This window comes from Rhinolophus sinicus, linkage group LG03, assembly GCF_036562045.2.
Source record: "Rhinolophus sinicus isolate RSC01 linkage group LG03, ASM3656204v1, whole genome shotgun sequence".
NCBI classification, from domain to species: Eukaryota; Metazoa; Chordata; class Mammalia; order Chiroptera; family Rhinolophidae; genus Rhinolophus; species Rhinolophus sinicus.
In genome coordinates, this window is record NC_133753.1 from 91,955,917 (window position 1) to 91,980,647 (window position 24,731).

Sequence of the window (24,731 nt, forward strand, 5' to 3'; positions counted from 1 at the left end):
GTTTATATTGTTAAAATTAAGAATAAAGAAAATTATTGAAATTAGTTCAGATGGGGAGAATTATTGGAAAAAATAAATGGTATGATTTAAACAATTTTATTAACACACGTGATAAAAAGAAAATAACAATGTTTCTAAAGTTGGTAACATTTTCAAACATTAAATGAGTTAGTCAAATCCAACAAATCAAATGATAAAAAATTAAATCGGGAAATATTTCAAAATCTACTATGTAAAGGCTTTGTCTTGGTGTACTACGAATGATAAAGGATATAAAACATCTCTAGTATCAAAAAGCTCATATTCTAACTAAGGGGGTGAAAGACACATAGAAAGGTTTTGTAAACGGCCCATGATCAGTACTCCGTGATTTGTGTGTGTAAGTGCTACTGGATAAGATAAATATTTTTGAATTATGTTATCTGGGATTTCAATAGTTAGAAATAAACAAAATAATTATATAAAGATAAGAGTTTACCAACTTTTTATTCCTTTCTCTTCCCTAAGCTTAGGAGCAAAGCTCACCACGATGGCATTTTTGATTTGTTACCAGTCCTAGGTAGGCCAAACTGTAACCCGGAAACAAATCCAAAGAGCAGCATATGTGTCCAGATATTTACTCTCAAACATGGCAATAAACTGAGATCTTGAGATTCATTCCAACAAAGTAATCCAAGAATCAAGAAGCCAGAAAGGCAAAATTTGTCTCATTACACAAAGATATTTTTCTTTGAGATTATAATGGAAATATAGGCTTTGTTTATCATAGACATAACTGACATATTCTTATTATAGGTTGATTTTCCTCTCTTGATTTTGCAATAGACTCATGACAAATGCACTAGAGTAGAAGACAACGGAATTACAGACAATGTCTTTCATCGACTAGCTGTTTGAACTTCTGAAAGTCACTTAACCTCCGAGAGACTTAGTTTATTTTTCTAAAAGCTAGAAAGCAACTATTTCAGGGTGTTATACCTAAAATTCCTATAAGATAAACATGTGAAAGCAAGCATATGTTCAAAATGCCCAGTCTCTCTTAAAAAATATTTGATGACTGCAATTTAATTTAGGCCACTTAGAGGATACCTCAAGTTTGCCTTATCATCTTGTTTATTGTATTTGTAAAGCAGGCAAAATTTATATGTGTTGTGCATGGCAGTTTCTATTCACATGTAATAAATATGTTTGTAATGCTATTTTATTGAAATAATCTTTAATATATCTTCTATAACATTTATTTGTAAAAGCTACTGATATTGGTAATTAGTTGCTATTGAAAACAAAACAAATCAAAACTGTAATACTCCTCTATTTGGCACTGGTTACTAGGAAAGGATAATATTTCTATATATTCTAATCTTTATTATATCCATGTAAAATTTGATTTTTATGGAGATAATATCGCCAATCAAAAAAGTGTTAGTCATTATGGCAGACCAATATTGGGAACTGGTATTTTGTGGAGACGGATGCATTTCTGTAAATCATATGGGAAATGTAGCTTAGAATCAACACTATAATAATGCCAGCAACATCATTAGTAGCATTATCTTCAAATACACAGAATTTTTAAAAAGATTTAAGTATATCTTTCATTCCATATAAAATTTCACACAAAATTCTGAAGCAAACTTTACAAAAATATAAAACATAGAAAAGGGGCAATGAATTTGATTTTGCTATGTAGGTCAGTACAACCCATGCACGTAAAAAAATCACAGTTGATTATATTCCCTCAACTGTCTTTCATATCCCTGTAATGCTGTAAAGATTTTGTAGGGTATCTGATGGACACTTGTTTTATTAGGGAGATCACTCATGGACAGCATAGGTGCCTGATCACTGCACTGTACACCTGAAGCTGGAGCTGAATGATAGTGAATATCAACTATGATTTATATATATATATATATATATATATATATATATATATACCGTATATATATATGGTCAGAGGATTTGGAGTACAGCATAAGGAATAGAGTCAGTGGAATTGAAATAGCTATGTACGATATCAGAGGGGTAGTAGACTGAGGGAGAGAGGTTATCACTTTGTGAGGGGCATAGATGTCTAACTAGTACACTGTTTTGTACACTTGAAACTAATTTAAAAAAATTTAAAAATCACAGATGAATTTTCTTGGTTTGAAAACACCATCACTGATTTTCATACATTACACTAAGCCACTATAATTCAAAATCTGCATTTGCAAGTCCAACAACTCCACAATCCTGCCAGCAGTGAACAATGCTGATTAAGGAACCATATATCATTTAGCGATTATTTCATTACACAATTAACATTTCAAAGTTATTAATACAACAAAAGAAGAATTTTCATAAGAAGAATACATTTTTGAATACTGTTTTATTCTCTAGTAGAGTTCCCCTTTATTATTATTTTTCCCTAAATCCCATGGAACAAGTCAATATGTAAATAAGTCATTTGCCAAAGGGAAAGAAAAATAAAAATTCCCTAAATTCGGCACTAATAAGATTTTAGATGGTCTCCTAATAATAAGCATATGAAAATGATGCATACATTTTCTACTTCCTCCAGGGAGTTTCTCTGTGACCTAGTTGCAATACTACATTGTTGAGGTGTTTTCCATGCGCAGTCTTGAAAAAATGTTAAAATGTTAAGAGAGATTTAGGAAGCTTTGTGATTTCTAGATGTATTAAAAGATAAGTGAAATAACTCAGGACGAAGAGGGTTAATAAAAAAAACATACATTGGTTTTTATGAGATTGGAAAAAAATGTAAAATCTTCCTTGGTGATATGATAATTTAAATTCCCAGTGAAATCTAACATAAATGTGTATATTTGTCATTTCCAGGAGACAAAAGCAGATAGAAAAACTGGGAGATAGAAAAAATAGACTAAAAACATAAGAAAAAAGTATCCAGAGCTCTCCTGCAGCTAAGGCCACTTGTAATCAAGGCCCTTCTTAAAATAACAGCTACCAGATGAGAACTGTGGGCTAGAGGACTAAATGGACTACAGATTCCTCAGGCTAGACAATGCAGAAATGATTGCTTTCCCAGAATGTTTCAGAACTATAATACATCTCACTACAAACACCCAACATAGCCTGGGGTGGTGCTAGATACTGTCGACAAAATCATTTGACATTAAACTTCAACAATATGGACCGGAATTTCAAGAGACAGCACACTGCCATTTAGAACTAGCACACTTTTATAGTCAAAAGGAAAAGAAAAGGAAAAAGGACACAACTTTTGTAATTCTCCCTCTCCCTCTCAGGGATCCCATTTGAAATACGAGAAACATTTTGTGGAAGTGAAATAAGACTGTTTCGAATAATGTGAGAATTTAAACGGCTTTGTTGGTAAAAGCACTAGTTTGTCACATGTAGAGTACATGACATGGATTATTGAAAATTCAGTCATAAATGACAATAGTGTAAGAGGAGGACAAGAGAAGATGGATATATTCAGTTCCTCGTAAAGCAGGTCTTGAGTGGAGTGGGACTTATAGTTAGCTTAAAGGCAAGCAGTGATAGAAGTTTGGTAGGAAAACCCAGAAAATGATTAGAGACTGTAAATGCACTAATTAGGAATTTTTCAGCGATCTCACATTTCTCAAAAAGCACTCCGGTTTGGCTCAGCCTTACTTACCTGTAATCCAGAGGGTTATTTTTTAGCTTCATTGAGATTTTGAAGTCATTCTGAATGATGAAATAGGATTTGTGTCCATTTATCCAGTAAAATGTTAAAATTGCATGCTAAGTAAAATATTGACTGATTTGTTACAATAATTATAAAGGTATCCTTTACAAATTATATTCTGAGCCAGGCACTATATGAAGCTGATAATTTTTTAATAAAAATTAGAAGTGCTTAATTTTTGTAAAAACCTTTGGTCGAATTAACTACAATTTAATCATAAGTATGTTACAATCTGATTAAACGTATAGATAAGAATGTGATGAAAAAATTAATATTATGGCCATTCAAACTTTTAAGGAGAAGGAAATAGACAAAGTCAGGAGTAAACAATGATTCTTCACAACATATGAACTATGAGTTATAGAATAATATTGCTGTGGAAGAATCCAGGCAATGTTGATAACTTCTAGTTATTGAGCACTTAGTAAGCATATGACAGCTGCTAGCTCTTATTATACACCAGATGCTGTGCTTAATGCTTTCATACTGTGTTTTATTCAATCCATATAACAGCCCAGGGGAACAGATTAGCTATCCCCAATTCCCAGACAAGCAAACTGAGGTTGCAGACATTTAATAACTGGTTCATGTTCACAGAGCCAATACATGGTGAGATAAGTATTTGAATTCCGATTTCCCTGACTCCAAAATGTCTTCTTCTATCTACTCAGCTATATTTTTGTTCATTATTATAAAGGCACCTTCAGGCTCAGAGAAAAATGCAACTCTGAGGCTGTTCCTCCCTGTGGGCCTATTCAGTAGGGAGAACCTCAGGCTAAGACTTAATCTAAACCTATGTCTCACCTTAGCTCTTTGGAAATATCAGTGATCGCAGTAAGCTCTGCTCTTTCATGCAAGTGAGGTGTTTTGAGAGGAGAGGCCAGGATCTTCTGGTTATAGAGGCTCATGAAGTAGTGCACGTCCGCACGAGCATTCAACCTCTCCTCATTTGGGGAACCTGAGTCACCATCCGATTAGTGGGTAACAGCCTCAGAATTTCTGTGTCTCAACATAACATTTAATTCTCTCCAAGGGTGTATGTTTCAAATGGATTCTTAGAGGGCTCTGCTCTACAAACACTCAGAGACCATCCTGAACATGTGGTCTCCTTGGTCATTCAGTTATTTATTTTCATTGGCATCCATATTGTAGATTCACACAAATGTTTTTTTACTCTGATAATATACAGTTAACGTTTTTATTTTAATGGCAATATCGTCCTGTAATACTTTCTTTAATTTAATTAATTTTTAGGGGTTGGACTTTCCACTTTTATTTTGATTTTAACCTGCTTGGTCCCTGCTTTCTTACTCTAACTGGCCCTCTTTGTGTGGCTGTATAGTTGATCCATCCCCACCATCCTTAAAATATTTTCAGAGGTCTCTAGTGAAAATTCTGAGCTTAAAACATTAAAACAACATGATATATAGATGATGTATTACAGAATTGTACACTTGAAACTTATGCAACTTTACTAAAGATTGTCACCCCAATAAACTTTGATTGAAAAAAAAAAAAAGAACTGGTGTTTCTTTCACCTGGGTTGGTTCTCTCCTATTCTTCCTTCAAGAAATTCGAAGCACAAAAGAGAAGCAGAGAATAGCATAATTTAAGAAGCTGACCCCAAAGTAAATTCTGTCTTCCTGTGTTATTTCTCTATGGGTTGTACTTCCTTTCAGCAACTTCTTCAAAGGGGCAGTTTATTCTGCAGTTCACTTAAGTCCACTCTGAGTGCCCTAGAAAGATTTTTCCATCAAAGACTATCCAACTGGCCCCGTTCACTAGCTTAGTGGTGGTGAAGACATATTCTGAACCTCCATCTTCCAACTGGGAGAGAAATAGCAGGGCAGCAATTTCAACAAAGGTTACACTCCCGAGGAAAAGATCAGGGTGACTCGGTATTCTCCCGGTTGACGTCTCCTTTGCAGTTCCAAGGGCAATGGCTGCTGTTCTTCAAAGTGAAGCCCTGGGCACGTGCAGAGAACTTTGATACTCCACCAGGCCAGGCCGGGAAAAGAGCTGGCTGCACTGAGACGGGTGTACCCACTGTACACACAGGATATGTCCGTGGGATTTTGTTCCTTTACACCATCCATCCAGAGGCTAACGTTTCCCGGTCATTGGGTAATTGTTTCTGTCTCCTGGCTGTGGTTTCAGCGGCCAGCCTTCTCCAGGTTGTGTAAGATCAATATGTGCTCATAGATATACATATGGAAAATTTCTCTTTGTAATAATCCAAAACTTTTTGTTTGAGTCCACTATTGCCCAGGGATTGGAGGCAAATTATTTTAGCACCTTGATCAGCGGATGCTTTTGGGTAATACAACCCTTAATGTAACTGTTGACCTTACCAGTGTCTAGTCAAGATATAAACTCTTGCTACACTGTTCAGTTATCAAAGAAGTCTTTAGAAGTAGTGACATCTTTGATTCACTCCACAATCAAGGTGTGGTTTGCAAGTGAGCCTCTGCCCGCCTGCATGCGGGGCAACTGGGAAATAGACTGTTTGATCTCCCCCACGTTGGCCTTCCAAAGCTAAGCACCGAGCCCACGGTGGTTAAGTTCTTACCTGGGATCTCAGCATACAGCTCCTATGCAGAGTTCAGCTAAAGCTTCTGGGCTTCCGAGGGAAAGCCCTTACCACCATCACCCTTTTTCTTGGGCGCAAAGTTCTCTGGAGGTAACTTCACGTAACTGTCGGGAATCCTATCCTTCCCGGCGAGAGTCTTGGTACGGAAGGTGGGTAGCAAGAGGCATTAATAAATCCACGTTTCGATGGAGCAGCAAGAGATTATAAAAACAGGAAATATTGAATTTTGGCTTTCTGTAAACTCTCTCTTCATAGCGAGCATCATATTGGTCACTTGCCAGGGGGCACTGTCCTTTCCCAAAGATCTGGGAGATCGTCCGGTCTAGAGCCTGCAGGGTCATCAGCCCCTTTGCTGTGTGATGCAGGCTCCTCCGGTTGCTTTCCAGGTAGCACTCCGAACGCACCCTCTGATTCGGCGGATAAAAGATCCCCATCAAATGGAATGAGATTTAGGCTGTACCGCTCCCTAGGAATAAAGGAGCCCCAAAACAGCCAGATCCTTTAACTGCTGTTCGAACAAGTAAGCTATGTTGTGGCCCAAACGAAATGTGGCGATCTCTTGCTGGACCACGTCTGTTCTGTCTTCACTGTGAACGTTTTCAGCAGTTGTAGCCATCAATTCTAGCCTGGGTCTGACAAAATAATAATGATATTGCTGACATCAGCTGCCGGCAAACGACTGCCTTTACATATGAACATTTTTTCCACTTCATGTTCCTTTTGCAGTGAATATTGTGCCATCAGGCCAAATGGTCCCGTGAGGCACTCATCCCACACTATCGCATTGCTTACTGCACACTGTCCAAGAACTAGCGCAGCTCAGGACTCATCGCCTCACTCAGCAAATTCAAGTTCACTTGCTGGTAGGACAGGTGCTCCGCTATTTTGCCCTACCACCCCCCTTTTTCCCTGTCCCATAATACTTTAAAACATGTATCATTTAGAGTGCTATATAAAAGAAATCATTTAAATAATGTAAATAACTTACATCTTAAATTTTGTTAATTTTATAGGGTACAATGTTATCTCTTCATTTTAATGTGCATGCATTTGTTTACTTGTCATATAATATTTAGATCTTTATTTCTGTGATAATAAATATTTTTCTATTTTGTTATTTTCAATGAGATTCAACATTTTGCATATATTGTATATATTTGGTTCTTCAAACATACTACTTTCCAGAAATCATTGTAAAAAGGTGTACCTTAACAGGCAGATGTGTGGTTTTTCTGCTGCATAACAATCAATAGAGACTGCAGGGAGTGAATGCAAGAATTGGAAATGATTTAGTAAAAGGTACATTTGTGGAGGATCTGTCCTGGGATATTTGTTTTCCTTCATTCCCCTTTTTATGAACAGTCCTTTGCAGAAAAAAAATGTATTAAATTTGCTTTCAGTCATTATTTTTAATTATACAAAAGTAAATGTTCCAATGTACTTGTTTGCAAATATAAAGTGAATATAAAGTGAATTGACATTTAAGATATATCTATATCTATCTATATTTATATAGATATATATGTACTGGGGGTGCCAAAAAATGTACACAAGTGGACACTTTGGTCAGCGTTGCTCAAGCAGTAGTTCGCCATAATCAGAAGTGTCTGGACACTGATGGTGACCACTTTGAGGACCTCTTGTAATTACCAAAGTCATATGTGACTTGTATTTATATTTTGTTATCAGTATACATTGAGTATTATAATTTTAATAATTTTTTCCTTTCTTAAAATGTGTGTACATTTTTTTGGCACTCTCGGTGTGTAAGAATTTTTTACTTTGTAGAATGTGTATAACTAACATTATTTTCTGGATTCTTGTTTTTAGTTCACTTATAGTATTTTAATATATATATACATATGAGTTTAATTTTCAGAATGCAATACCTGCTTTCTGCTATATATCTTAAATGCAAGAGACTCCTTGTTCCTATTAAATAATTTGATATTATACTTCATTTATGATGTCAGTAATCTGATTTTTTTTCTTCTTCTCTTTTTTTAACCAAGCTAATTGCTTTGCATTATGGTCAAAATTGGTACGATCAATTCCCTTTTCAGTTAGTTTCTCCTCTTATCTCTAACAATCATAGATATTGCCTTTTTAAAATACAATTTCTACCTCACCTACTTTCATCACATTCAGTACCACATAAACCAAAATATACATACTGCATTCAATTTATAACGATTTATTTATTTTTTAACGTGGGAAATTATAGCAGCTATTGTCAAGCTTTACCAGTATTTGTTCAACAAATTAAATTTTTAATAAAAATCAAATATTTATGGAGTATCCAGTGAGTGAAAGAACTTTATGGAAATAAAGAATTAACAAAAAGCAATTATCTGGACTCATGATGTTCACAAACACAAATAAAAACTTAAAGTGTATCAGCACTAAAAACGAGGCTAAAAGACAATTTTATGTCGCTTTCCCACCTTAATATTAGAAACTTTGATTTTTACAGTGGGTTTGAGAGATTTGGTGAAATGTTGAGTTTGTGGAGAAGAGGAAAATGAGAAACCAGAATGAAGATAATCAGTGTATTGAAGACATTCTTAAACTCTTACAGACAGCAGATTTTTACCCCAACATGCCCAGGCCAGGAATATTTTACCTCCTTTCTTTTTCTCCACAAATGAATCCAGGTCTGTTGTTTTAAAGGATAAGAATTGTGCATAGGAAACTAACATGGGATATTTTAGGTACTAGGGAACTGACAGCAGAATCAGGGGAAGGATTTACTTATTACTCCCCAACATCAGAAAATCACTCTGTGGTAGGAGATTTAAGGGGAGATGACTGGAAAAGAAGCTGTGGGAGAGAACACAATGACTGGACCAATGAGCAAAGTAAAACTGCAAGAGAAATTGTACAACTCTTCACAGGAGCAAGTACTTACAAACCTAAGTTTATATCCAGGACTAATGAATAGTCTGGTTGGGCATAAACTGTCTATCTCTTTAAAAGTGAAAAGAAGTAGGGATGCAAGAAAGAGAGGTGTAAAAGCATGACTGACAATCGAAAGACGATAAATAGCTTTCCAAATTATCCCATCATAAATACTGCTTTTCAATGAGACTAATGTGAATGAACTAGATGATTTATGGGTAAAGAAATTTTGACTATAGACAGAATCCCACGGGAATAAAATACTGAGGAGCAAGAGTTTAAAAAGAAGTAAACAGATTTAATTCACACTGGTAGCCCTGATAAACCTTCAGAAATGGGATTTTTCCCACAGTTCTAATTATGAAACCATCAAGAGCCTTAAAATCCTTCCATCATTTAAAATCCTTCCAACTTTTAAATTTACCTGTTTAAAGAAAATCAGTATTTCCATGTAAATGTAAAACACAGTGACCTTGGCTTGTTTGTTTTTTAAATCCATGGTGTTAATCCATAGACTATATCAAACATATTTTAGGGGGAGGAAGCATATTTCACTTGTTCTGTAACCTCAATGCTCATGATTAAGGATAGCAGGATACTTCAACGGGAAATAAGTTGAGTAGAGTGACAATAAGTAAAGGAAGCAGAACATTAAAATAATAGCAACAATAACAAAAATTGTTGTTGATGCACTGAAATAGAACTTCCAAAATCATTTTGATAGTCTGGCAAAAAAATTCTGGTGTTTATTAAAAGTAGTATGGTGACCTTTTAGAGAGGAAAGTTTGAAGCACTCCATAAGCATACAAGCTAAGTTGGAAGACCCATTGGTAGAAAGTAGAAAGTGTTAACTAAACTTGACTTTTACTATGCCTTAAAGTCATTTAATCTTGAGATTTGTTTTTTATTATTTTTTATTATTAAATAGCTTCCTGTGGTTGTTGTAAGACTTAAATAAGTATTTTAATATTTTACCAGTATTAGGTACACATTAAATGTTAGTTTCCTACCTCCATTTGAAGCAGACACAAATATTGGCTGCAGAAGCAAGTCAATGAATCCTTTTTATATGTGTGTCATAGAGGAAAGCAGTGTTGATTTTTTCATGCTGAAATACATAGTGGTCACTATAACATTTGCTAAAAATCATTGCCTCTGTATTATAGAAATGTTAAAATGAATCCATGTAATTATGTGTTATAGTATAAAAGTGTGAAGCTGGCATTACATGCAGAGATTTCATATAAGCAATGTAAAAAAAAAACGATTTCATTCTCCTGAACTTGTGAAAGTTCCCCAATGTCATCTTTCTGTGACAAACCCAAAAGTCTCTTTCAAAGGCCAAATTTGTAATAATACCATCTTTTATGAAAGAGATAGAGATAAAGCAAAGATTACTCATTGACTATAGAAATGAAAGAAGTGAGAAGGACACTGAACAGCGATGGCAGGAAAACATGGCAAGATCTGCTATAGTTTCTACACAGATAGCACAATTCACTGTGTTACATCTTAGTCAGTGCTCTCTTTGGCGGCTGAAGCATACCCCCTCTGGTCATTTTGGAAAGTTATTAGAGGCATTTCTTTGATTGTTAAATTATTAGGAGTTACTGCTGCATTACTAGGTAGAGACCAAGAATGCTAGACACCTCATAAAGCACAGAGAATCCTACATAATTATAATAATAAAAACTCTCCCAATCTGGCGACACATGTTGAGTGACCCTTATTGCCATTTAAAATTATCTGAGCCTAGAAACTAACTCAAATATATGATAGTGGTGTGTGTGTGTGTGTGTGTGTGTGTGTGTGTGTGTGTGTAATATTTTTTATGGTTGTAGCATACACCAAATTTTCCTGGAATTCATTTATAAATCAAAAGGACAATGTCCATTATTTTGTTCAAATTTTGCCAAAAGTCACTCTCCATTTTGGAAAATTAGATTACAATGACAATGTTGCTTGTGATATTTGAGTCACCAATGTAACATAGTTGTGTCAGTTTTAATTTATAATTATTACACTTATGAATTTATAATTATTACATTTATGAAAATTCGTATTAAGTATGCATTCACTTTTTAAAATCCTCATTTAAAAATATCAAATATAAAGAAAATATATCAATGGTGTTCAGCTGATTATTTAACATTAGGTTATGTTTGTCCAACAGTTGAACAATCTCTTATATTCCTGATCTGCCAACACAATTTTAAGTGAAACAAAAAAACTAGAGAAATTTAATGCAAATTTACAAAGAAACACATGAATTAAATTAGGAAATATATATCATATTTCTGAAATTTACAGGAAAAATTTCAAACTGTATTACTATTACCAGACTATTTTAACTATATCATAACCAGAGGAATAAAGGGCTCATTATTTCTTACAGAATAGCACAATGTATTATAGGATGTGTAAAACCAAAAATATTAAAGAAAATTTAATTTTTCCAGCTGTTTGAGAGGTTATTTTCATTTATAGGAAGAAATTCACGTGAAAAAAATTCTGTGTTTCACTGAGTAATGACATATCAAGAAAGCTTGATGAGATTGTGAAAAATGTTGAAGAGCAGCTTTGTAATGAACTGCAGTCAAGCAAATTTTCATACAATGGATGAAAGTCTGTGTGAAAATGAATCATTACTGCTCATATATATGTAAGTTTCATAAAGATTAAAAAAATCGTGAAGGAAATGTTACTTTCAAAATGACTGAGAATGAATACAAAGAGATTGTCAGTTCACAAAGCCCTTCAAAATATCTAGTGGGAAAACGTCTTCACTTTCCAAGCATCACTGCTTCCAGAGCAGCTACACTGATGGGTCTACAGAGGGGGTTCAGAGCTCACAGTAACAGCTCTCCGTGCTTTATTAATTCATTATATTATTAACTGGCCTCAGGTATGTTAAAGAAATACTGCAAAATCAATGCATGTATTTGGAGTTGCTAATAAAATTAAGAGTAAACTATGCAATGGTACTAAAAAGAGTTTGAAATTGGAAGTAAGGTAAAATTTCAATATATAGTTTGAACATTTTATTATGAAAATAATCAAAGAATTTTTTGAGTCATTAAATGAAAACTTAAGCATCACAATTGAAATATCACAAGAATATGACACATTTTGCAGATATATTTATATTTGCAAAGTTAAATGAGATCCTTTATAAAATCCTAGAGATGAAGATCAGTCTCATAGAGAACAGAATTATCAATTTGTCAGCAAACATGTATCATTTAAAATTGTTTTTTGCCTCAAACATTTTTATAGTTTTCATCTTTGCAAAAGTTTGATAAATGTAAATAGATTGCTTTCTTTTGAAGGACTACTAAAAAGAGGATGAGTAGATTTTTTAAAACTTTGGTTTAATTTACAAAACTGGATTGACTAATTCATTAATCCATTTGAAATAGATGAAGAACATGTTAGCCAAAATTTTCAGAAAAATTTAATTGATCTGAAAACCAATGTTGGGGCCAAAGCACACTTTAATCAATCTAATTATGAAAGGTTTTGGATGCTGTTAAAATGTAAATATACTTTTTTGGAAAGAAGTGAATTATTCTAGATTTCCAACAGCATATTTGGGTGAAATGGTTGTCAGGCCTGTAGTGTTATTCTGGCAAAAACACCCTATCATGTGGCGACTCATGTGGGGTCTCTGGTCCTATTCCCCACATAAGAATGCAGGACACAGTGAGACCAAAAAAGTACACCCACGGAGCCATAGATAAGGGAGTCATACCACTATATTCTCGCTGGCGGCTGGGTTGGAGACACAGGAAACAGGACCAACACTATCTGCAACCTGCTCTCCACTTCTCTCTGCCAACCCACCTGTGGGGACAGAACCCCAAAAAGCAGTTTCCAGGCTCTCGGCCTCACATAGACAGGTGCCTGGCTCAGGTAGTAAATGGCCATCAACTGTGATTGCACGGCCATCAGCTGTGGCTAGTTGGCCGTCAGCTGTAACCAGTGAGCCATTGGCCACTAATATAACTGCTGTGGCTACGCTAGCAGAAAGAAGAGAAAAATGGGGTCTAGCAAGAAGATGGCGGCTGGGCTGGCAAGCGTGGATGGCGGTTTGCGGACAGTGTGGATCCAGCCTCCAGTGAGAGTATAGTGCCACCAGAGAGAATATAGTGGTATGACTCCCCTACCTATGGCTCCGTGGGTGTTCCTTTTTGGCCTCACCATATCCTGCGTTCTTGTGTGGGGAGCGGGAGCAGAGACCCCGCAGGCCGCCCCGCATGACAAATGGCGCAGCGAGCAGGGTCTCCTGCATGACACCACCTCACTTGCTAGCTGCAATCCACCGTGCTAACTGCAATCCTCCGCTTGCTAGCTCAGCCACCATCTTCTTGCTAACCCCCATTTTTCTGCTAGCGGAGCCACGGCAGTTATCGTAGTGGCCAATGGCTCACTGGTTACAGCTGACGGCCAACTAGCCACAGCTGATGGCCATCCAATCACAGTTGATGGCCATTTACTACCCGACTGAGCACCTTTCCATGTGAGGGCGAGAGCCTAGAAACTGCCCTGCTGGATCTGTCCCCACACACCCCCACCAATATGTACGCGTATCAGAGGAAAGATGAGATTCCTTTTAACGTGCTTTGAACAACTTTATGAGCGTATATAATGGGGGTCTGTGGGGACAGAGCCAGGAGTGCAGTTTCCAGGCTCTCGGCCTCACATGGAAAGGTGCTGGCTCAGCTAGTAAATGGCCATCAACTGTGATTGGATGGCCATCAGCTGTGGCTAGTTGGCCATCAGCTATAATCAGTGAGCCATTGGCCACTAATATAACTGCTGTGGCTATGCTAGCAGCAAATGGGGGCTAGTAAGAAGATGATGGCTGGCAAGGGCGATTGCAGTTAGCACAGCAGAGTGCGGGTTGCAGATTGCAGAGAAGTGGACAGCAGGTTGCAGATAGTGTGGCTCCTGCTTCCTGTGTCTCCAACCCAGCCACCAGTGAGAATATAGTGGTATGACTCTCCTATCTATGGCTCTATGGATGTTCCTTTTTGGCCTCACCATATCCTGCGTTCTTATGTGGGGAGTGGGACCAGAGACCCCACATGACACCCTGCATGTGGGGACAGAGCCAGGAGTGCAGTTTCCAGGCTTTAGGCCTCATGTGGAAAGGTGCTGGCTCAGGTAGTAAACGGCCATCAGCTGTGGCTAGTTGGCCATCAGCTGTAACCAGTGAGCCATTGGCCACTAATATAACTGCAGTGGCTACGCTAGCAGAAAATGGGGGTTAGCAAGAAGATGGTGGCTGAGCTAGCAAGCGCCAATTGCAGTTAGCATGGCAGAGTGCAGTTAGCAAGGGTGTCGTGCAGGGTGTCATACAGGGTCTCTGCTCCCGCTCCCTGCACAAGAACACAGGTGTCGTGTGGGGTGGCCTGCGGGGTCTCTACCCCCGCTCCCCACATAAGAATGCAGGATGTGGCTAGGCCCAAAAGGAACACCTACGGAGCCATAGGTAGGGAAGTCATACAATTATAGTCTCACTGGAGGCTGGAGTCACAGGACATGTGACCTGCTGTCCGTTTTTCTGCCAACTGACCGACTCCCCTCGCTAGCTACAATCCGCCATGCTAACTGTAATCCGTGCTTGCTAGCTGAGGCCCCATCTTCTTGCTAGCCCCTATTTTTTCTGCTAGCGAAGCCACAGCAGTTATATTAGTGGCCAATGGCTCACTGACTACAGCTAATGGCCAACAAGCCACAGTTGATGGCCATCCAATCACAGTTGATGGCCATTTAGTACCTAAGCCAGCATCTTTCCATGTGAGGCCAAGAGCCTGGAAACTGCACTCCTGGTTCTGTCCCCACAAAGGGGTTGGTTGGCAGAAGTGGACAGCGGGTTGCGTACAGTGGCTCCTGCTTCCTTTGTTTCCAACCCAGCCGCCAGCGAGAATATAGTGGTATGACTCCCCTATCTATGGCTCTGTTTGTGTTCCTTTATGGTCTCACCATGTCCTGCGTTCTTATGTGGGAGGTGGGAGCTGAGACCCCGCAGGCCACCCTGCACGACAGGGTCTCACTGAATTTCATTAATAAAGTTTGTTTCAAAATTATGATATATGATTTAATTTTTGTAGTGCAGAAATAAGTTTAGGTTGTAGAAATTGCATATTGAAATGATGTTATCTTAGTTATTGAAATGATATATTGAAAAAAATTAGGGAATGTCCTTACTGTTAATCATTTTATCCTGCTACTATTTTCAAGGTTTACCACTCAGTTTGTCTATAGGGACACTGTCCTACAGAAATAATATGCATGCCAGAAACGTGAGCCATATATATAATTAAAAAAAATTAGCAGCCATATTATAAAAAGTAAAAGTGGCAGAGCAAAATAATTTCAATTATTGTGGGGACAGAGCCGGGAGTGCAGTTTCCAGGCTCTCGCCCTCACGTGGAAAGATGCTCACTTGGGAGGTAAATGGACATCAACTGTGATTGGATGGCCATCAGCTGTGACTAGTTGGCCATCAGCTGTAACCAGTGAGCCATTGGCTACTAATATAACTGCTGTGGCTACGCTAGCAGAAAAAGGGGGCTAGCAAGAAGATGGTGGCTGAGCTACCAAGAGCGGACTGCAGCTAGCAAGTGAGGTGGGTTGGCAGAGAGAAGTGGACAGCAGGTTGCAGTTAGTGTGGCTCCTGCTTCCTGTGTCTCCAACCCAGCAGCGAGAATATAGTGGTATGACTCCCCTATCTATGGCTCCATGGGTGTTCCTGTTTGTCCTCACCATGTCCTGTGTTCTTGTGTGGGGGTTGGGACCAGAAACCCCCCCCGACACCCTGCATGACAATTATATATTATATTTAATATACTACATCTCCCAATTATCATTTCAACTGTAACTAATCAATGTAAACATTATTGAAATGTTTTACACCGATTTACTTTTTAATATAAACCTAATTTAATTAAAGTTAAATAACATTAAAAATTCAGTATTTTCGTGTCACTGACCTTATTTCAAGTGCTCCACAGACATTCAGGGCGACTCATTACATTATCATTCATCACTGGTTTAGTCTTACTGATGTCTCTGTTATTAGTTGTCTTACCGACAATTAACAACTATTAGCCTAACCAGTTTTTATTTTAGTGTCCATCACATCTCTGTTCTTCCATTTCCTGCATGTATTATATTAAGCTCCTTCTCTTAAATCCAAACTTACTATAAGGAGGTGCAAGAATTTAACTACTTCATTAGACCAATTATTTTGCTAAAAATCATGTTTTCTTTCCCTTACAGTTAGACAGTTAATATGTATGGTGGTGCATCAATAATGCATGACTGAATTACTCTAATGTTTGGTTTCAGGTTGTATATTTTTTTTTATAAATGTCTTTTTAGGCAGTAAAGAGAACTTTAGAAAATATTTGTTATATAGAGTTTAGAACTGCTGATCTCCGTAAATACAGTAATGGTGGTTTTCTTCTGTCTCTGGCAGGAAGAACAAGCCATGTTTTATTGGGTTTCAATGAGAGAATTGTGCTGATTGATTTCTAGGCTTGTTAAACCACTCCACCAGCTTAGCTCTCTGAACACAGCAAACCTCATTAGCTATTACCCTGACCTTTCTTCTTTATTGCATTCTTCTCTACTGCTCTCTTCTGGTCATCATTTCTGTCCATCTACATTTTTCCTAAGCACATTAGATGTATGTGTCTTCTAATTAAGTGGTCTAAAATATGAAATGAGAAAAAATTTTCAAATGCTGAGAAAAGCATAAGAAAATGGATTAACGATAATATAATAAAGTGATAAGGTAAAATGTATTCAAGTACTTACCATGTCTTAGTTACTGCGTTATGACCTTACCCTATATTAGTTGACATATCTCAAAATACTCTTTGAAGAGTGTGCAATCTCCTTTTACAATTGAGGTTGATATGTGCCTTAGGTCAGATTAGTAAATAGCTGAGATGAAAATCACATGAAGCTCTTCATTCCTCAAACCTTTGATCCTAAGCGCTGTAATGTACTGCCTCACAAGGACGTAGATACAGGTTTTTACAGATGGATGGAGGTTCCACACTAACACACCTGTGTAGAGTGTAAGGGAAGATTATTGCAATTGCACATTGTGTAGTTTTTACTTTAGCCCTTTGGTTTTAATCTAATAAACCATTGCTGGCCTCCCTCAAATGAACAACACAGATGCATTTATGTAGCAGTGCCCCGTGACCAAAAGATTATGTGTTGTTTCACTATCTGCCCTGTTGTACAATATTAGGTTTGTGCTAGTCATACAGCTGTTCCTAAATAGAGACTCCCCAGAACTGTCTGAGTTAATATTGGCTCCAATCATTCTGCTGCCTTGTGGAGTAGTAGAGCATGACAGGGCTGTAGTTAAATGCGAAGGCAAAGGGCCTCCCTGTGCTCAGATCACACGCACTGATTACACTGGTCTACATTACTTGCCATACTTGTTTCACTTTGCTTTTACTTTGGTCTTAGTATATGGAGTCATTTGCCTGTAGGTTTTACAATTCGCTTATAAACGTCTGTAGGGATGGAGTCCCAGAGAGCAGTTTCCAGGCTCTCAGCCTGGAAAGGTGCTGGCTCAGTTATTAGATGGCCATCAGCTGTAATCAGATGGCCATCAACTGTAACTAGCTGGCCTTCAGCTGTAACTGGTTACCCATTAACCACTAATAAAACTGCCTGGCTACGCTGGCAAGACGGTTGGAAGAGAAGTGGTCGGCGGATTGCGGATCATGTGTATCCTGCTTCCGGTATCTTGAGCCCAGCCGTCAGCGAGTATATAGTGGTATGAACCCCCTGTCCATGGCTCCTTGGCGTTCCTTTTCGGCCTCACCATATTCTGTGTCTACCTGCCGCAAGCAGGCATTACAACTTCTAAGTTGAATTTGTTTTTTCTCTGTAGATCATTTGGTTCAGCTTGCAATGGAAGAAGTAAAGATATTAGTATTTCTTTTCTTAAAATTAGGTGACACTCATGCTTTTGAAGGGAGCTATTTCAATAGGCAGGCTTTTTTTTTTTCTGTCTTTTTTTTTAAATGACAGAAATTATATTCTTGTTTAAAGGACTTTTCTAAGGAATTTTTAAATGGAAGCTTTAGGCTGCATTTCATCCATTATCACCTTGACACATGTAGGGTGCTGAAGTTAGGAAAGTGGCTGGCTGAAACAGCTGATTTTAAAGTGGTGAAGGAAAATTATATTAGCAGTTCTAAGACTTTTAAACATTTTCACTTATCTATCAAACATATTAAAAACATAATTTATTTAAATAGTAAACAAATAAATTTTATTAACATTTTCATCAAGAAACTTAACCTTTCTTCTTATCTGTAAAAGAGGAATAATTATTGAAATACAAATTTCTCCACATTGTAATAAGAATTGAATAAGATAATATATAGAATTTAGTTTATACATTAAATTTACACATAGTTTTATTTTATACATATTTTTGATGACTGATATAATTAATGAGTTCTATTTAAAGACGATTTTTGATAATAGTCATCCCAGCAAACAATGAAACCTCCTGTAAACTTATTACTATTTAAATTTTTCCATCCATGAAGTCATTTTCACAGAGTCTTTAACAAAAAGTAGAAATGCTCTGCAAAAGGAAGAAAGATTTATGCAAGGTTAGAAAATAGATTGTCAGGTGTGGTAAAATCTTACTCCATATTTTATTTAATTTATGAAAAATTATCATTTTCTAATTATTTCTTACAGTGGTTTTAATATCTTTCAACCACTCCTCACCCAAAATATGTTAATTTTGCAAAGTTAGATGAGTCATAACAATGTATTAGAAATGGAATAAAATTATATAATTCAAACATTGATGTGTATCAGTCAATACGATAATGCTGCAATAACGCTGTATAACAAATACTTGAAAGCTCAATGGTTTACTTTTTTTTCATTAATTTTCATACTCATGAGTCATGGAGAGACTGCACTGTGCCCAGCCTTGGCTCTCCTCCAGAGACTAGGCTCCAGGCTTCGAACTTTAGACTACAGATTGGGTTTAGGTCTGCTCCTTCTGATGCTCAATCTTCTGTGTCTAACAATTAACCCAGTGCATATGGCCATCTCCACATATCTTATTCTGCTTGATTGAGCTTGGAAGACACTTGTTTTGTTGAGGGCATTTTCTTCTCATGGTGAACCATCAAGGTTAAAGAAGGCAAGACAAACTCCACAACCACATTCCTCGCCTATCTCATTGGTCAAGAAATTCGGTGCTCAAGTCCAATGTCAAGATGAGGGCAAGTATACTTTGTTCACAATGAAGCTATGCAATGGTCACAGTTGTATCAGTGTATCACAGAAAAGAAGATATTTTAGACTGGTGGATTCAACATCTATTCCCACCACCTTCTAGTATGCCAAAAATTGAAAAAGTTTAAACTACTTTAACCCAGCTATCTTGCTTCTCATGCTCTGGAGATTATTTAGGGTCAAGCAACCAGAAGAATATCATGCAGAACGTGAATGGAATTGTAGGCCAAGTGACATCCATTTTAAAAATGCATTTTATAAGAGAAGCTATTGAAAAGAATTTTCTGATGTAAGGTGATATATGTGTTCCTCAAAATCATCACATTACAAGGTCAGACAATTAAGTTCGCAAACTCATCCTAGAAAAAGTGCTACATATCTCATTGCTGAATATCATTACAGTCACCTTTGAAGTACTCCCCTGGGAAGCTATGCACCCATGCCCATGCCTAGTCCACCCTTTAAAGCAGTTTTGGAACTCTTTTTTTTTTTAGAATGGCCATCAGAGCTGTCATTGTGTTACCCTTGATGTCCTGAATGTCATCAAAATGTCTTCCTTTCTTTTTTTCTTTTTTTCCAATTTATTTTTTAAATTTATTGGGGTGACAATTGTTAGTAAAATTACATAGATTTCAGGTGTACAATTCTGTATTACATCATCTATAAATCCCATTGTGTGTTCACCACCCAGAGTCAGTTCTCCTTCCATCACCATATATTTGATCCCCCTTACCCTCATCTCCCACCCCCCAACTGTCTTCCTTTCAATATTGCCTTTATCTTTGGATAAAGAAAGAAGTTGTTGGGGGTCATATCAGGTGAGTAAGGAGGGTGCTTCAATACAGTGATTTGTTCGCTGGCTAAAAACTCCCTCACAGACAGTGCCGTGTGAGCTGGTGCATTGTCATGATGCAAGAGCCATGAATTGTTGGTGAAAAGTTCAGGTCGTCTAGCCTTTTCATGCATCCTTTTCATCCCTTCCAAAAAGCAAACTTGGTTAACAGTTTGTCCAGTTGGTACAAATCCATAATGAATAATCCCTCTGATATCAAAAAAAAAGGTAAGCAACATTGTTGCAACAAGTTTGCAAACATAATTGTCAGACGGAGTATGCTGTCATTAAGGTAAGGGCAACATACTCACATACAAAGATAGATGAAAACTACACATTAAGCCCTTCTAAGAATACCGGATAAACTGAGCACAGTAGAAAGATCAGTGTTGGGGGTGAACAAGAGTAAAGGGTATTATGTTCAGGGAGACAGTGCCACCTATTGGTACTTGCACTAGATTGTATTAGTGTACTTTGCCTTCAGATGTTATTTGGTATGAAAGATTAACAAACTGGGAAACATTCTTATAAACCAAAGCAATTTTTATACTGTAATTTATTTTTCTTAGTACCTTATTTAATACATAAGCTAATTCATGCAATGGGAATACACACTGTAGCAGAGGATACTGTAATGGCAGTTTTTCTAATTGACAGGCAGCCACCTAATAGTGACCAGGTTGCCGCTGAAGGCCTAATTCTTGGGGGTGGAATTGGGCCCACTCCTACCATATCCGGCTTGATTTCATCTCATCAAGCCTTCTGAAAATTCTCCAAGCCACTTGATACCATGTAATAAGTCCCTTTCTGTTTAATTAGCTAAGATGGATTGTTTTTTCTTGTATTGAATACAGACTGATAGAGTAAAAATTACCTGGAGATATTAAAAGTCAGAGACTCTGAAGAAAATAGATGGCTGAGATTGCTAAGCTGATCTGGTAGGGTTTAAAAACAGTAAATATCCTTCTTGATTCTAGAACTTAAGATCTAAGAATGATGCAATGTTAATCATGGTACATAGTTGTGAATGATCTATTTATATTATTGCCTGAAATCACCTAGAATGAACTGCTTGTTAAGTAACAGAAAGACTAAGTGTTGGGCTGGATATTTTTAGCTTCCTTAGAGGCCTTACATAAAGAAAAAAAAAAGATAAGCTTCATGCTTTAAAATTGTTGCTTATTGATAATCAGATGAGAGAACTTCTTGTGCTTTCTAGTGGAATCTGATCCTTTAAGGCATAATTTTAATATACAAAAAAGAGAAACAGAGATCTCTGGGTTACTAAATTACAAAGTAAATTGAATTCATAGCCTCCTTAAATATCTTATTTAAATTTAGGGCATATTTTAGAAAAGAAAGTGACTCTAAAAATTAAAATGGGTACTTTGGTAGATTCAGATGTTTCTTTTTTTTTAAATTTATTGGGGTGACAATTATTAGTAAAATTACATAGATTTCAAGTGTACAATTCTGTATTACATTATCTATAAATCCCATTCTGTGTTCACCACCCAGAGTCAGTTCTCCTTCCATCACCATATATTTGATCCCCCTTACCCTCATCTCCCACCCCCCCTTACCCTCTGGTAACCACTAAACTATTGTCTGTGTCTATGAGTTTTTGTTTCTCATTTGTTTGTCTTGTTCTTTTGTTGTTTTTGGTTTATATACCACACATCAGTGAAATCATATGGTTCTCTGCTTTTTCTGTCTGACTTATTTTGCTTAGCATCATACTCTCAAGATCCATCCATGTTGTCACAAATGTTCCTATATCATCTTTTCTTACCCCCGAATAGTATTCCATTGTGTATATATACCACAACTTCTTTATCCATTCATCTATCAAAGGACATTTTGGTTGTTTCCATGTCTTGGCCACTGTGAACAAAGCTGCAATGAACATTGGAGCACACGTGTCTTTATGTATAAATGTTTTCAGATTTTTTGGGTAGATACCCAGGAGAGGGATTGCTGGGTCATATGGTAATTCTATTCGTAATTTTTTGAGGAACCTCCACACTGCCTTCCATAACGGCTGCACCAGTCTGCATTCCCACCAACAGTGTATGAGGGTTCCTTTTTCTCCACAGCCTCTCCAACACTTGTTACTATTTGTCTTGTTGATGATAGCCATTCTGACTGGGGTGAGGTGATATCTCATTGTGGTTTTTATTTGCATTTCTCTGATGATTAGTGATGTTGAGCATTTTTTCATATGTCTATTTGCCATTTGTATGTCCTCTTTGGAGAAATGTCTCTTCAGGTCCTCTGCCCATTTTTCAATTGGGTTGTTTGTTTTTTTGTTGTTGAGTTGCATGAGTTCCTTGTATATTCTGGATATTAGCCCCTTATCGGAGGCACTGTTTGCAAAAATCTTCTCCCATTCAGTTGGTTGCCTCTTTATTGTATTGATGGTTTCTTTTGCTGTGCAGAAGCTTTTAAGTTTCATGTAGTCCCATTCGTTTATTTTAGCTTTTACTTCCATTGCCTTTGGAGTCAAATTAATAAAGTGCTCTTTGAACCCAAGGTCCATAAGTTTAGTACCTATGTTTTCTTCTATGCAGTTTATTGTGTCAGGTCTTATGCTTAAGTCTTTGATCCATTTTGAATTAATTTTGGTACATGGTGAGAGATAGCAGTCCAGTTTCATTCTTTTGCACATGGCTATCCAATTCTCCCAGCACCACTTATTGAAGAGGCTGTCTTTCCTCCATTGCATATTTTTTGCTTCTTTGTCAAAAATTATCTGTCCATATTTATGTGGTTTTGTTTCTGGGTTCTCAATTCTATTCCATTGGTCTATGTGTCTGTTTTTCTGCCAATACCATGCTGTTTTGATTATTGTAGCCCTGTAGTGCAAGCTAAAGTCAGGGAGTGCTATACCTCCAGTATTGTTCTTTTTTCTTAAGATTGCTTTGGCTATTCGGGGTCTTTTGTGGTTCGAAACAAATCTGATTATTTTTTGTTCTATTTCTTTAAAAAATGCCATTGGGATTTTGATGGGGATTGCATTGAGTCTGTATATTGCGTTGGGTAATATGGCCATTTTAACTATGTTGATTCTTCCAATCCATGAGCACGGAATGTCTTTCCATTTCTTTGTGTCTTCTTCAATTTCTTTCAAAAATGTCTTATAGTTTTCAGCATATAGGTCTTTCACATCCTTGGTTAAGTTTATTCCTAGGTATTTTATTCTTTTTGCTGCAATTGCAAAAGGAATTGTTTTTGTATTTCTTTTTCTGAGATTTCATTGTTAGTATATAGGAATGCAATGGACTTTTGTATGTTGATTTTGTAGCCAGCAACTTTACTGTATTCGTTGATTGTTTCTAATAGCTTTTTGGTGGAGTCTTTAGGGTTTTCTATATATAGCATCATGTCATCTGCAAAGAGTGATAATTTAACTTCTTCATTCCCAATTTGGATGCCTTTTATTTCTTTCTCTTGCCTGATTGCTCTGGCAAGGACTTCCAACACTATGTTGAAAAGCAGAGGTGATAGGGGACAGCCCTGTCGTGTTCCTGAACGTAGAGCAAAGGGCTTCAGTTTTTCACCATTAATTATGAGATTAGCTGAGGGCTTGTCATATATGGCCTTTATTATGTTAAGGTATTTTCCTTCTATACCTATTTTATTAAGTGTTTTAATCATAAATGGATGTTGTATCTTGTCAAATGCTTTTTCTGCATCAATTGATATAATCATATGATTTTTGTCCTTTATTTTGTTTATGTGATGTATCACATTGATGGTTTTGCGGATGTTGAACCATCCTTGTGTCCCTGGGATGAACCCCACTTGGTCGTGATGAATAATCTTTTTAATGCATTGTTGTATTCGATTTGCTAGAATTTTGTTTAGGATTTTTGCATCTGTATTCATCAGAGATATTAGTCTGTAGTTTTCTTTTTTTGTGTTGTCCTTACCAGGTTTTGGTATCAGGGTAATGTTGGCCTCATAAAATGAGTTAAGGAGTACTGTCTCTTCTTCAATTTTTGGAAGAGTTTGAGCATGATTGGTATTAGATCCTCTTTGAAGGTTTGGTAGAATTCACTAGTGAAGCCATCTGGTCCCGGACTTTTGCTTTTGGGAAGGTTTTGGATGACTGATTCAATTTCGTTACTGGTGATCGGTCTGTTTAGATTTTCCAGTTCTTCATGGTTCAGCCTTAGAAGGCTATATGTTTCTAAGAACTTGTGCATTTCTTCTAGGTTATTGAATTTGGTGGCATATAGTCCTTCATAGTATTCTTGGATGATCCTTTGTATTTCTGTGGTGTCCGTGATAACTTCCCCTTTTTCATTTCTGATCTTGTTAATTAGTGTCTTCTCTCTTTTTATCTTAGTAAGTCTAGCCAAGGGTTTGTCAATTTTGTTAATCTTTTCAAAGAACCAGCTCTTTGTCACATT

The 24,731-nt window shown here is 36.9% G+C and overlaps 1 pseudogene; it reads right to left on the minus strand.

The window, feature by feature from the left end:
* Positions 1-5,430: 5,430 nt before the first annotated feature.
* Positions 5,431-24,731, minus strand: part of LOC109449571 (vacuolar protein sorting-associated protein 33A) — a 197,819-nt pseudogene continuing 178,518 nt past the window's right edge.